Source organism: Panthera uncia, chromosome D2 (assembly GCF_023721935.1).
Source record: "Panthera uncia isolate 11264 chromosome D2, Puncia_PCG_1.0, whole genome shotgun sequence".
In the NCBI taxonomy this organism is placed as follows: Eukaryota; Metazoa; Chordata; class Mammalia; order Carnivora; family Felidae; genus Panthera; species Panthera uncia.
This window is the reverse complement of record NC_064818.1, coordinates 47,850,107-47,865,237: the sequence shown is the minus strand read 5'-3', so window position 1 is coordinate 47,865,237 and position 15,131 is coordinate 47,850,107.

Here is a 15,131-nt window from a genome sequence, read left to right as displayed (position 1 = left end):
CATAAATTTACCATATAACCCAAGAAATTCCACACCTAGGTATCTACCCAAGAGAAATGAAAAGCTATCCCCACACAAAGATGTATATGCAAATGTTTATAGCAGCATTATTCACAGTAGCCAAAAGGTGGAAATAACCCAAATGTCCATCAACTGGAAAACCAAATGTAGTACATCCATACAAAGGAATATTGTTTGTCAATGAAAAGTAATGAGGTACAACATAGATGAACCTTAAAAACATTATGCAAAATGAAAGAAACCAGAGGCAAAAGACCAAACATCATATGACATACCTTTTGTGAAATGTCCAAAAAAGACAGACAAAATCTACAGACAAAAAGTAGATGAAGTTATTCCCTAGGACTGGGAATAGAAATAAACACTACTGAAGATGGGCATAAAGGATCTTTTCCAGTGATGGAAATGTTCAGAATTGAATTCTGGCAATGGTTGTACAACTCTTTAAGTTTATCAAAACTGAATGCGAACGCGCACGCACACACACCTAAGTGATAATCTCAGTGAAATTCCAGACTTCCAAAAATAAAGATACCTAAAACTTCCAGAGATTTAAAATGAAAGATTTCATCTGAAGAAACATAAATGTACATAAAGCTTCTTTTCCACAAATATGCAACTTATATGGAATAGTACCTTCAAAATCCTGAGTGAAAATAATTTTTTTATTTTTTTAAGTTTATTTATTTATTTTTTGAGAGAGACAGCTCAAGCAAGGGAACGGCAGAAAGAGGGGGAGAGAGACAGAAATCTGTCAGCACAGAGCCTAACGTGGGGCTTGAACTCACGGTTCATGGGATCATGACCTGAACCAACACCAAGAGTCTAACACTTAACCAACTGAACCCAGACGCCACAAGAATAATTTTTTAAGTTTATTTATTTTGAGAGAGTGCTCTCAACATAGTACTGAGAGTTCTAGTTAGAGCAATTAGTCGTGAAAAGGACAAAATAAGCGCCCAAATTGGGAAAAAAAAAAAAGTAAAATTGTTTCTATTTGCAGACTTTTTATGTAGTTTATGTGCTGCTGAAGCAAGAACCAGACTCTATATGTAGATAACCCAAAGGAAGTCACACACAAAAACTGTTAGAGCAAATAAATGATTCAGTCAAGTTATAGAGTATAAAACTGGTACACAAAAAAACAGTTGTATTTCTATATATGTGCAATGAGCAATCCAAAGGAATTTTTTAATTCCATTTACAATAGCATTGGAAAGAGTGAAATAATTAGAAATAATTTTAACAAAGAAACTTAAAGATTTATATACTGAAAACTACAAAATGTTGCTGAAAGGAGACTTAAATAAATGAGAAGACGTCTCATGTTCACTGATTGGAAGACTTAATTAATATTGTTAAGAAGACAATAGCATTCAAAATGATCTAAAGAATCAGTGTAATCTCTATCAAAATCCCAATGGTGGTTTTTACAGAAATTTTAAAAATCCATCATAAAATTTATATGGACTATCAGGAGACACAAATAGACAAAACATCTTGAAAAAGAAGAACAAAGCTTGAGGTCTCACCGTTTCTGATTTCAAAATTTACTACAAAATCAACAGTAATCAAAACAATGTGGTATTGGCATAAAGACAGACATATAGACCAAGGGAAGAACATAGAGAGCCCAGAAAAAAAATCCTTGCATACATGATCAAATGATTTTTGGAAAGGGTGCCAAAACCATCCAATGGGAAAGGATATAGTCTTTTCAACAAATTGTGCTGGGAAAACTGGATATCCACCTGCAAAAGAATGAAGTTGGACCTTCATCTAACATCATATATCAACATCAATTCAAAATGGATCAAAGACCTGGGACCCCCCCAGGTGGCTCAGTCGGTTGAACCTCCAACATCAGCCCAGATCATGATCTCATGGTTTGTGAGTTCAAGCCCCACATCGGGCTCTCTACTGTCAAGGCAGAGCCTGCTTCTGATCCTCTGTTCCCCTCTCTCTCTCTGCCCCTCCCCCTCCCCCGCTCCTGCTCTCTCTCTCTCTCTCTCAAAAATAAATAAACTTTAAAAAATGGATCAAAGACCTAAAAATAAGAACTAAAACTATAAAACTCTCAGAAGGAAACATAGATGAAATTTTCATGACATTGGATGTGGCAATGATTTCTTGGATTAGATACCAAAAGCACAGTTTTGGAACCCTTATAGATTGCTGATGAGAATGTTAAAATGGTGCCACTGCTATGGGAAACAGTTTGGCAGTTCCTCAAAAAGCTAAACATGGATTTACTGTATGAGTCAGCACTTCCACTCCTAGGTATTGATACCTAGAAACAGGAACCCATACTGAAATAAATATTTGTATCCCGGTGTTCATAGCAGCATTATTCCCGGTAGCCAAAAGGTGAAGACAACTTCAGTGCCATCAAAAAATGGATTAACAAACAAAATATATTATATACATACAATAAAATATTATCCAGCCATACAAAGGAGTGAAGCCCTGATACATAGCATGGATGAATTTTGAAAACACCATACTAAGTGAAATAGCCAGACACAAAAGTACAAATATTGTATGATTCCCCTATATCAGGCACCCTGAATAGGCAAATCCAGAGACTAAAAGTAGACTAAAGATTACCAGGGGCCGGGGAGAGGATGGAGAGTTTTTGTTTAATGGATACAGAGTTTCTTTCTGGGATGATGAAAAGGTTTTGGGAATAGATAGTGGTAATGGTTATATAACATTGTGAATGTAATTAATATAATGTGATTGATGAATGGTACACTTTAAAATGGCAAATTTTATGTAATTTAATATAATGAAACCATTTATGTAATTTAATATAATGAAACCATTGAATTGTATATTCACATGTGTGAATTCTGTGTCATGTGAATTACGTATCAATAAAGTTATGTCTCACATGTAATATAATGAAACTAGATCCCTATCTTACACCACTCATAAAAATTAACTCAAAATGGATTAAAGACTTAGTTGTGAGGCCTAAACCCACAAAACTCCTAGAAGAAAACATGGAGGAAAAACTTGTTGGTGTGGGTCATGGCAATGATTTTTTGGATAGGACCCCTAAAGTAAGAGCAACAAAATAAAAAATAAACAAGTGGGACTACATCAAACCTATAAGCTGATGCACAGCAAAGGAAACAGTCAACAAAATGAAAAGGCAACCTACTGAATGGGAGAAAATATTTGCAAATCCTATATCTGATAAGCGTTAATCCAAAATATATAAAGAATTTGTAAAACTCAATGGCAAAAAAACAAATTTCCCTTTTATTTTTTAAATATTTATTTTTGAGAGAGAGAAAGAGAGAGCACACGAAAGAAGGGGAAGGGCAGAGAGAGAGAGGGAGACAGAGTATCCAAAGCAGACTCCGTGTTGACAGCAAAAGGCCCGTTGTGGGGCCTTATATATTTATAATCTTATATATATAAGATATGGAGACATATATACAATATGGATAGATACAGGGACACATGGCTGGCTCAGTAGGTAGAACTTGCAACTCTTTATTTTTTTAAAGTTTTTTTACTTATTTATTTTGAGAGAGAGAGAGAGCGAGGGAGGGACAGAGAGAGAGGGAGAGAGAATCCCAAGCAGGCTTCACATTGCCAGCACAGAGCCTGATGCAGGGCTTGAACCCACGAACCGCAAGATCACAATCTGAGCCAAAACCAAGAGTTGGACACTTAACCCACTGAGCCACCCAGGCACCCTGAGCAGGCAACTCTTGACCTTGGGATTGTAAATTCAAGCCCCAGGTGGGGTCTAGAGATTACTTAAAAATAAAATCTCAAAAAATATAAAGAGATAGATATAATGAAAAGATCAAAAAGAAGGAAAACCTGCCATTTGAGACAATAGACAGAGACAAATACTATATGAGCTCTCTTATATGTGGAATCTCAAAAAATCAAACTTATAGAAAAAGAGATCAGATTTATGGTTGCTAGAGGCAGGGGGTGTGGGTAGGGAATGGGGTGAAGGTGGTCAAAAGGCACAAACTTCTACTTATAAATAAACACTGGGCATATAATGCGCAATATGATGACAAAAGTTAACAGTGCTGTGTGGTATATACAAAAGTTGCTAAGAGAATAAATCCTAAGAGCTCTCATCACAAGGGGAAACTTTTTTTGGAACTCTAGAAGGCGATGGATGCTAACTAAACTTATTGTGGTAATCATTTTGCAAAATATATGTATGCCAAGCCATGCTGTACACTTTGAACTTACACAGTGTTGTGTGTTAATTATATTTCAAGAAAACTAGGAAAAAAGCTATTTAAAAAAACGGAGGGAAACATCAGGAAATATTAAAATAGCTCTCCTTATAGTGGGGATTTTTTATGCACTTACCTGAGAAATCAACAGATACAATTTATTTTTTTTTTTATTTTTTTTTCAACGTTTTTTATTTATTTTTGGGACAGAGAGAGACAGAGCATGAACGGGGGGGGGGCAGAGACAGAGGGAGACACAGAATCGGAAACAGGCTCCAGGCTCCGAGCCATCAGCCCAGAGCCTGACGCGGGGCTCGAACTCACAAACCGCAAGATCGTGACCTGGCTGAAGTCGGACGCTTAACCGACTGCGCCACCCAGGCGCCCCTCAACAGATACAATTTTTAAAAATGGGTGATAGGTAGATACACAGACACTTTGGATTATTTCATTAAAATCTTTCTATAAGCAATAGAATTAATTCTTTTAAAAAACAAAAATTTCCTGAGGTATAAACTTCTAAGTATTAAATCCAAAAGTATAATTTGAGTAGCCCATATTTACTGGCTTCAAATGAGTAGTCCCCAAAATTACAAAATACTTTAAAATAACTCTTGGGCTGGGGGGACCTGGGTGGCTCAGTTGGTTAAGCATCTGACTTGAGCTCAGGTCACGATCTCATGGTTCATGAGTTCGAGCCCCACATTGGGCTCAGTGCTGACAGCTCAGAGCCTGGAGCCTGCTTCGGATTCTGTGTCTCCCTCTCCCTCTGCCCCTCCCCTGCTCATGCCCTGTCTCTCTCTGTCTCTCAAAAATGAATAAAAACATTTTAAAAATTAAAATAACTCTTGGGTTTAAAAGAACATCACAACAGAAATTACCAACCCCTGAGAAATGGATGACAGAGTATTCCACTTTTGAAATTTGCAAAATATTTTCAAAGCAGTATCCAAAGAAAATTTAAAACCTTAAGTGCATTTATTAGAGAAAAAGAAAGATTAGAAATAAAGAACCACTATCTTAGTTCAAGAGCAGGAATGCCAACATCAAAATAAATCCAAGAAAAGTTAAATAAAGCCATTGAAAAAGAAGAAAGTAATGAAATAGAAACAAAACTTACAATGGTGAAAAACTCACACCAGTAACTGATAAAACCCAAAGCAGGGCTTCAGAATGTAGCAAATGCTGATTTGGACAGATGCTGGGTGGTTCTACTACATACACATTTGTGACTTGGGTACCACAACCTCGTCAAACTGACAAGGAGAAATTGAGAAAAAAACAAGACAGACAATGTCAGGAAAGATTAAAGAAGATAAAAGAAATCAAATAAATCAGAGTAGGCCAGTATGTACAATAAAAGGTTTTGAAGACATAGACATTATGGAGAAATTTATGGAGAAATGTGAATTATCAAAATAAGTGGGAAAAAAAACCCAATAAACTATAACGGCAAGGGAGGAAATGGACAAGAGAGTACAAGGTTTACCCTAAAATGCAGTGTCACTTTTTTCAGACAATGTGATTTTTTTACCTAGAAAATTGAACTAACAAACTTTAAGAATAATTAGGACAAGTGCCATTAGGTGGAGAGACCTGCTTGCCTATGTCAAGTCCTCCTATCTATTAGTAATGATGAATTGTAACATATAAGGGAAAATGTCATTCATAATAGCAACAGTGTTGTAGCACAGCTAGGGGTAAATGAAACAAAAATGTGCAGGACTTATATGGAGAAAATTATAAAATATAGTGTCTATAAATGTATTTCCATGAATAAATAGATACTCCACACTGTTGGTAGAAGATTAAATATGATACAAATGTCATCTTTCCCCCAGATTAGTGCAGAATTGAAATTCAGCATTAATCACAATCATATAAGATTTTCCCAATGAAATTCATGAGCAGATTCTTATATTTGAAGGAGGAAATGTGCAAGAATAGTAAAGACAGTTATGAAAAAGGAAACCCATGAGGTAGAAATTCTCTGAGATATATAAAAATATGTAATAAACTATTATAATTGAAAGAATATGTAAGAATAAACATATAGAATAGATATTCATTTTGAAAGAGGGTAGTGTCCTGAAACTGGCTCATGCATTTAGGAATTTAGTATATAAACTAGAAGAGTGTAAAAATATAGATTCAAAAAAATAGTAGTGGATTGACTATCCATTTGTAATATAATAATGGTAGGGGGCTACCTCCCCAATACCCAAACAAACCCAGATGATTTATCCCAACAAAATTATAAGAATCATTTGAAGGAAATATTTTAAAACACGTTTACAAGTGAAGAAAACATGATAGAATACATATTTTGAGGTAGGAAAGTCATTCTTAAGACACAAATCACAAAACCTGTAAAATAAATGATTGATACATTTGGCTACATTGAATTTAAAACAAAAACTTCCTCTACAATAAGAGATACTAGATGCAAATGTAGAAGACGAATTACAGTGTGAAGATAACACACACCACATCTTTAACAGGTAAGACTATAATAGGCAAAACAGTCCCCGTGACATCAATAAGGACAATTCAGTGACTCAGGGGTGTGAGGACTGAACAAGTAGGTCAAAGAAGAGGAAATAGAAATTGCCAAAAGACATGAAAAACATGTGCCACCCCAAGATTCAAGATCTATATTTTCACCCATCAAATTGGAAAAAGCTGTAAATACTGGAACTACTTAGTACTGATGAGGGTATAAACAGGTACAGCAATTCTGGAGGCCAAGTTGGCCATATCTTCTAAAATGAAAATGTATAATCACATAGACCAAAAAATTCCACTTCCTGCCCATACGCATAAGTAGGCTATACAAAGATGTTTATTTAGGATTGTTTATAATAGCCAATGCAAATACATGAAACAAAATAACTAACCCAAATGTCTATCAACATGGAAATGTGTAAATAAATTATCACTATTCAGCAGTTTAGAAATGAGGTTGTCCTATATGCATTAATATGAGAAGTCCTCCCAAGATTATATTAAGTGGAGAAAGCATATTGCAAAAGCATGAATACATAGTTAACCATTTATGTTAACTTACAGATGAAATCTAATTATGCAAAAGCAAATTAAACAACAACAACAACCAAAAACACTGTCAGCAGGGATACCTACAACAATTACAATGTCATCTTTGGGGAGGGCTTTGGCTTGTGGGAGGGAGGGAGTGGCCATGCAGGAGGAATTTTGTGGCACTGTAAATTTCATTCTTGTAAATAACAGAAAATCTTCATGTATTATGGGTATAATTAGAAGGTAATCAAGTGTAAATATAAAGGATTTGATTTGGTTTGAGGCAACGAACAGGTACATATGAAAGCACTTGCTGGGTCTTAGCAATGCTTAACACGGATTCCCTGCTTTCCCTGCTTTCCCAATCACAAAGGCTGGGGAGGTGGGGTGCGGGCAGAAGGAAGAGGAGAGAACTCAAATTTCTGCCCAGTCACGGAAGGTACTGTATCCCCAGGACAGAGAATGAGTATGTGCATGAGAGAGAGACAGAGAGAGGTGTTGATGTTCCCTTTCTGACTCTGAGACATCAATGGCCAGGTTTTTCCACATGATGCCATCCTCTGCGCCATCAGGAGAATGGATACTGTGGCATTTCTGAAAATAACACCCCACTATCTCTTTCTGGATACTCTCCCATGCCACTGATCCCCATTGTTCAAGGTTTGATGCTGGTACTTTCTCCATCTTACCAGAAGGTGTCAGCAGAATGTTTCAGACACCAGCCAGGACTCATTTCTTCTCCAACGGTCCTTCGATGGTTTGTTAATGGAAACACTGAGGGGCTGAGGTTATCCAGTCAAGCTGGGGGGAGCGACATATGCAGGAAGCAATATTAATTTCAGGGTTGCCACCTAGGCAACAGACAGTTAAGACTGTCAATGGAGAGACATGTCCTGATTTCTGAAATGTCGAGGTGTAAAAGTCTACATTTCAGAACTGATTAAATGTACTACTTCTCTCCCATCAACTTCAAACACCCAGTGAAGTCATTAATCTGTAGGGAACAGGGGCGGAGGGTGGGGCAGGAAAGGGTAGTGCAGTCCTCTTGTCACCCACCACCAATGTAGTGGAGGCAGCTCCAATCCAACTCTACAGATGTTCAGGGAGGTTAATTCCTCAGGGTTACACGGTCAATGAATGACAGAGCAGGGCTTGAACTCATGACCCGTGGCTCTGAATCCAGTGTTTGTTCTGTTACGCATCCAAGGGAGCTTGCTGGAGGAGGGGGCTTGGGGCTGGGCTTTGACCATACAGCATGCATCAGCCCCTGTAAACACCCGACGGGCCCAGCATGGTTCTCATTGTCCATAGGACCAGACGCTGTTGGGGCCAGGAGGGCATTGGCTGTGCTATGCTTTGGTTCTGTTTCAGCCCTGAACTGCTGGTGACCTTGCTCTGGACCTCCCGCCTGAGGCTGGAGTGCTGAAAGAGCATATTACACTCTCGTGTCTCTGAGAGCTCTCCCAACTCCTGGAGCTCTGATTTCCAGAAAGAAAACTGTGAGATCGTGAAGCCTCATTTCTATGCCAGTGGGCCCAAGGAGCCTGGTGGTAGTGCCTGGACCAAGGACTCCAGGCCTCGTCCTGCCTGAGGACTCTGGGCTTAGCGGGTAGTGAAAGACTGTGGATAAGGTTCATTGAACGGAACCCCACCCTATCAGGGGAAGTGGCCCCCACAGACCTCTGGATCCAGAAAATGCCTCCCGCCTTGGATGACTGAGCCCATTTCCTGAGAGCCCAAGATCAATGAGGGAGAAACTAGGGACGGCGAAACAGGGTCCTTGCTAGCCAGGACAGGCAAGTCTTCCCTTGATCCTAGAGAAAGGCTCAAAGGGGAAACGTAGATGGGCTTCGCAGAGCTAAGGGCATTGCTCCAGATGGAGCAAGGCTGATCCACATGTGGGCCCCCGCATTCCTGTCCTGTGCGCCACCCCATTCCTATTCTGTGGGTTATCCTCTTCCCCTCCTGTCATTCCCACCTGTGGGCCATCCTGCCTGCCTCCTAAAGGCAACCCTGCCCCTTCCTGACCAGTCTGACTGGACTCCAGAAGAATTCGACCAGCCTCTGTGTGCCATCTCCCAGAGTAGCATGCGCCTCTCTGCCCGCCTTGGTAACAGCTGGCATTTCCTGTGGAACTCCCCAGGTCGCTCTGGCTCCACTCTGGTAGAGGTATGATGGTATGGGCTGGGAGATCAGAGGCTGGAGGCAGGGCACAGGGGCACCGGTCAGGGTGGGTGAGGTGGGCTGGATGCAGGGCAGAGCCACATGGAGAAGACCTCTCTCCTTGCCCCCAGCCCAGGCTTCTCCACAGGAAGGAGACCATCACATGGTCAGATACTGTTCGGGCTGGGACTGCTGCCGAAGCCTGCCTTCTGTTTGTCTAACATTAATGAGAATATTATCTCCAAGAAGGGACACTCTCCTCGGCGGCACAGGGTGATCATGGGAGACATTTATCTCAGTAAATGTGAAGCCCGGCCATGGAGATCTGAATGGAAGGAACAGAGATTTCTGCTCCTTGTTAATTTCATGGTTGACTTAACTGTTTTTAAGTGATTATAGCGCTCGTGAAGATGTGCTTGAAATGCTCTTCTTTTTTTTTTTTTTTTTTTTTTTCCACCCAATTCTTCTCTTTGTCCTGAAAGATTCAGACTCTTAGTTTGAAGCATAAGTTCCCTGCCTTAGGGCTTCCTGTGCATTGTGGTCTGTGGGAACATATTTATTTTGTCTGTTGTAGGAGAGAGAGCACTGAAGACAGCATAGTGATGATGATGATGATGACAATAACTGTCTGCATTCCCAGGCAGTTTTTATGACCAAGCTGCTGAGTGCTGTGTTCATGCACCATTTTGTTGAAATTCTCTCAACAGCTCAGGAGGCAGACACAGCCCCCTGGAATGTGAGCTCCATGAGGGCAGGACTTTTTTCTTTTCACCACTGCCTCCAAATATCTAGAACAAGGCCTAGCATACAACAGAATTCAATAAATATTTGTTTTACAAAAGTGATGCCATTATCGTCCACGGTTTTAAAATAACAAAACTGAGGCTGAGGAGATTAGCAGCCTTGCCCAACAAGGCAGAACCAGAGTGAGAACTCAGATCTCTGGGACCCAAAAGGTTGCAATCTGACTGTGAAGGTGGGGATAATTCAGCCTCTCCTCGATGGTCAACACAGGGGAGTGGTGTAAAAGCACTTTGGAAAGATATAGGAAGAACTTAACAGGATGGGCTACATAATTCTTAATGGATTGTGATTTAGGTTGCACGTGAATTTAGGAACTCTTACAGCAGTATTTTCCAAAAGTGGCCACACATGCACTTTTTTACAATGTCACACGGAATCTTGCCCTGTGTCCGTCAGGCACCTCAGCCTACACGAACTTGGCCAGAAGCCACAGGCACCTGATGAGCATTTGAAACATGGCAGGTTCAAACTGAAATGTGCTGTGAGTGTAAAATACACATCGCATTTGGAAAACTTTGTAAGGAGAAGAGGATATAAAATATCTTGCTGGGGCACCTGGGTGGCTCAGTCAGTTAAGCATCCAACTCTTGATTTCAGCTCAGGTCATGATCTCAGTTCGTGGAATAGAGGTGAGCTCCATGCGGAGTGTGGAGCCTGCTTGGGATGCTCTCTCTCCCTCTCTCTCTGCTCCTCTCCCTTCCCCCCATCAAAATAAATAAATAAACAAACACTTTTTTAAACTTTAACACAAATGAAGGGGCTGAGGCTTCGAAAGGCTCAGCAAGGGGGTGACGAAGCAAGCACAGACCCTCCCACCTTGGCACACCGCCCGGTGCTGGCACATCTCACCTCACCTGCTTCTGGACTGAGGTTTCTTCCCCCCCTTCACCTATAACTTTCACCCATTTTAAGTGTGAATTGAATGATTTTTAGTTAATTTATAGAGTTAAGCAACCATCACCACAATCCACATTTAGAACATTCTATCACCCCATATGCAGTCCTTCTCCACTCCTACCCCATCCCCAGGCAACCACTAACCTACTTTGTCCCAGCACCACTTGTTAAAATGACTATCCTTTTCCTCCATTGAATTGCCTTGACATTTTTGTTGAAAACCAATTAACCATAAACGTAGGGGTTTATTTCTAGCCTCCCAAGTCTGTTCCATTGATATATAGGTCTGTCCACATGCCAGTACCACTCTGTTTTTTGTTTGTTTTTTACTGAAGCTTCACAGTAAGTTTTGAAGTCAGGAAATGTAAGCCCTCCAATTCTGTTCTTTTTCAGAATACTTTTGGCTGTTTTTGCCCTCAGGGATAGCTTGCCAATTTCTGGGGGGGGGAAAAATCCTGCTGGGATTTTGAAAAACACTGCATTGAATCTATAGCCACTTTGGAGAGAATTGCCACCTTGGTGATACTGCATCATCCAGTCCATGAACACAGACTCCCTGTATTTGTTTAGGTGCTCACAGGTTTCCCTCGGCACAGTGTCCATATCCTGGCTGCCATGCACTCACGGCGGAAGAATTAAGCAGACTCAGGGGCTGGCGGGGAGAGGGAGCACATGCTCTCCCCACAAACACACACTGCAAAGTCACGTCACGATGAAATACCCTTACTGTGTCCCTGAAGAGCAGAGGAAAGCAATTTTTTAATACCTGATTCTAGTGAGTGGGCATTTACCTGCACCACTATAGTATAGGAACTCGCTAAACCGATTGGTATTACGATTATGAAACAGAAGCCAGGTTATGTTTGTTCCTTTGTCAAGAGAGCAGTTCAAAACAATTGTGTCGGCTACATCCGGCACCATTGTGGCAGATGGGACCTGTCTAGGAGCCCTGTCAGGGGCCCCTGATGGGGCAGCTGACACAGGCCTCCTGTCATGAGTGGGAGGGAGGGACTAGGCAAATCACTATCTGTCTACTGCCTAGGAAGGGTAATCGGGACCCACCCCCTCCATGCTTCCTTCAGCCTCCTTGTCCCCTGCAGACACCTTTCTTCCCACATGCTCTGAGAACATTTCGAAATGCAATTCTACTACAGGACACCTCGAGTTTACCTGACAGCACCTTAACAAAGCGTGTTTACTGATCCCAGAACATTAGTGTGTAAAGGAAGAAACTAAATAACCATGAGGATGTCAACTATACCTCAATAAAGCTGGGATAAATAAATAAGGCAATCTGCTTAACCAGTTGCACCCTTAAAATACTATTGTTCATGTAAAATACCTTTTATTGTTTTTTACTATAAAATTATTTTTTGTTGGGGCACCTGGGTGGCTTGGTCGATTAATCATCAGACTTCTGCTCAGGTCATGATCTCACAGTTTGTGAGTTCAAGCCCCACATGGGGTTCTGTGCTGATGGCTGGGAGCCTGGAGCCTGCTTCAGATTCTGTCTCCCTCTCTCTCTCTGCTGCTCCCCTGCTCACACTCTTTCTCTCTCTCTCTCTCTCTCAAAACTAAACATTAAAAATATTTTTAAATAAAATTTTTGTTAAATAAAATTTGAAAAAATATCAAAAATTATAAAGAACAAAAAGTCATAATCCTACTACCTAGTAATAACCACTGTAAAATGCGCATATGCATTTATACCATGTGTTTATATCCACTTGAAACCAAATATATATATGCACTATAAAGGGTGTGTCTATGTATGTGTCTATGTGTATGAGTATTCATATATAAATACCATTGAAATTTGTTTTTGAAATTTGACATTACATAATAAGCATTATTTAATATCAATAAACAGATGCCCATGACATCATATTTTCTCTCCTATATACTATTCCCCTGTATAACAATGGCTTCATAATCAGTTCTCTAGCTTTGGTTATTTCATTCATTTCCAACTTTTAATTACTAATTTGCCATTCTCTAACAAGCATTGGGTCAGTCAGGATGTTTTGTGCTTCAAGCAACAGTAAATCTAAGTGTGAGTGGTTTAAACAATAAGGATAGCGCCGAATCTCACATAACAGGAGACCCAAAGGTGGGAGGGTTCCCAGTAGGTGGACAGGCTCACTGATCTATTTTATATGTAAGAGAAAACCACTGGAGGATTTTTGCCCTTTGAAGCTCCTTCTGGCTGCTGTGCAGGCATCATATGTAGAATGGGGCAAGAGAAAGCGGTGGTGAGGCGATTGCCCTAAATCAGGAGCAAGGATGGGGGTTTAAAGTCAGGTACTAGCGGGGCGCCTGGGTGGCGCAGTCGGTTAAGCGTCCGACTTCAGCCAGGTCACGATCTCGCGGTCCGTGAGTTCGAGCCCCGCGTCAGGCTCTGGGCTGATGGCTCGGAGCCTGGAGCCTGTTTCCGATTCTGTGTCTCCCTCTCTCTCTGCCCCTCCCCCGTTCATGCTCTGTCTCTCTCTGTCTCAAAAAAAAAAAAAAAAAAAAAGACTTTAATAAAAAAAAAATAAATAAATAAAGTCAGGTACTAGCAGTAGAGACAGAAGACATGGATATGAAAAAAAAAAAAAAGAAGGAGAAGACACGGATATGAATATATTTTGGAGGTTGAGCCCACAGTATTGACAGTAAGGTTGTGCAAAGACTTCCAGGTTTTTGTCTTGAGCAATTGGGTAGAGAGGGTGCATTTCTTGGGATAGAAAAGCTGAAAGAACAGGCTGTGAGGAAATAAAATTGTTCTACTTTGGATGTATTAAATTTGAGATGCTTATTGAACACCAACATGGATATGTAAAGTAGGCAATTGGATATAAGTAATCAGTGCCCCGTGAGAAGGACAGGCCTGGAGACACACACTTGAGACTTATCAGCCTGTAGATAATATCAAACACTAGGTAACTGGATGTGATCACCTAGGGAGAAATGTAAACAGAGGAATGGAGAGCACAGGATGGGTCCTAGTGGCATTCAGACACTTACAGGTGACACATCAGAGGAAGCCAACCAAGGAGATTGAGTTAGAGAGTGGTAGAGCAGGATGAAAAGAGCAAAGCATGGAAGCCAGAGACAAAATGCCTCAGAATGATAGACTGGTCAAGTGGGTCAAGTACAATTGAGAAGTCAGATAGGAAAAGGACAGAGCATGTGAAATGGAGAGTCACCATAGATCTCTCCAATATGGTGGCCACTAACCACATGTGGCTATTTAAATTTAATTGAGAGGCGTCTGGGTGGCTCAGTCAGTTAAGCCTCCGACTCTTGATCTTGGCTCAGATCATGATCTCATGGTTCATGAGTTCAAATCCCACATCAGGCTCCTCACTGATAGTGTGGAGCCTGCTTGGGAGTCTGTCTCTCCCTCTCTCTGCCCCTCCCCTGCTCTCTCTCTCTCAAAATAAATAAATGTTTTAAAAATAATAAATTTAATTGCAATTAAACGAAATTAACAATTCACTCCTCAGTTGCACTAGCCGCATTTCAATTGCTCAACAGTCACATGGGGCTAGTGGCTACCAAATTAGACAACGCAGGACAGAGCATTTCCACCATCCCAGAAACGTCTACTGGACAGCGTTGTTAGAAGACAGTAATTTTATAAATTTTCGTTGGGAAGAGAATAGAGAAGTTGGTTTGTAGTTGGAAGGCAAGGAGGTGTCAAGCAAGAGTGGTTTGGGGTTTCTTTTTGGTTTTGAGAAGAGATGTGCTGGAGCACAACTACACACTGATGAGAACGAGCCACTAGAAATGGAAGAACGGATGGTAGAGAAAAGCGAGTGAGGTGTGAAGACATAGAGAAGCTAGCGCAGATGGGTTCCGCTGAGAACCGTGAAGAGACTGAGGTTAAACCTTATTTGCAAGCTAACAAGTCAGCCTGCCAAGTTTCGTGGATGCTGGCAAAAGACACACGCCTGCCCTTTGCTCCAGGGTTAGATATCATCTCTATCTTCCAAGGCTGTTTACTAA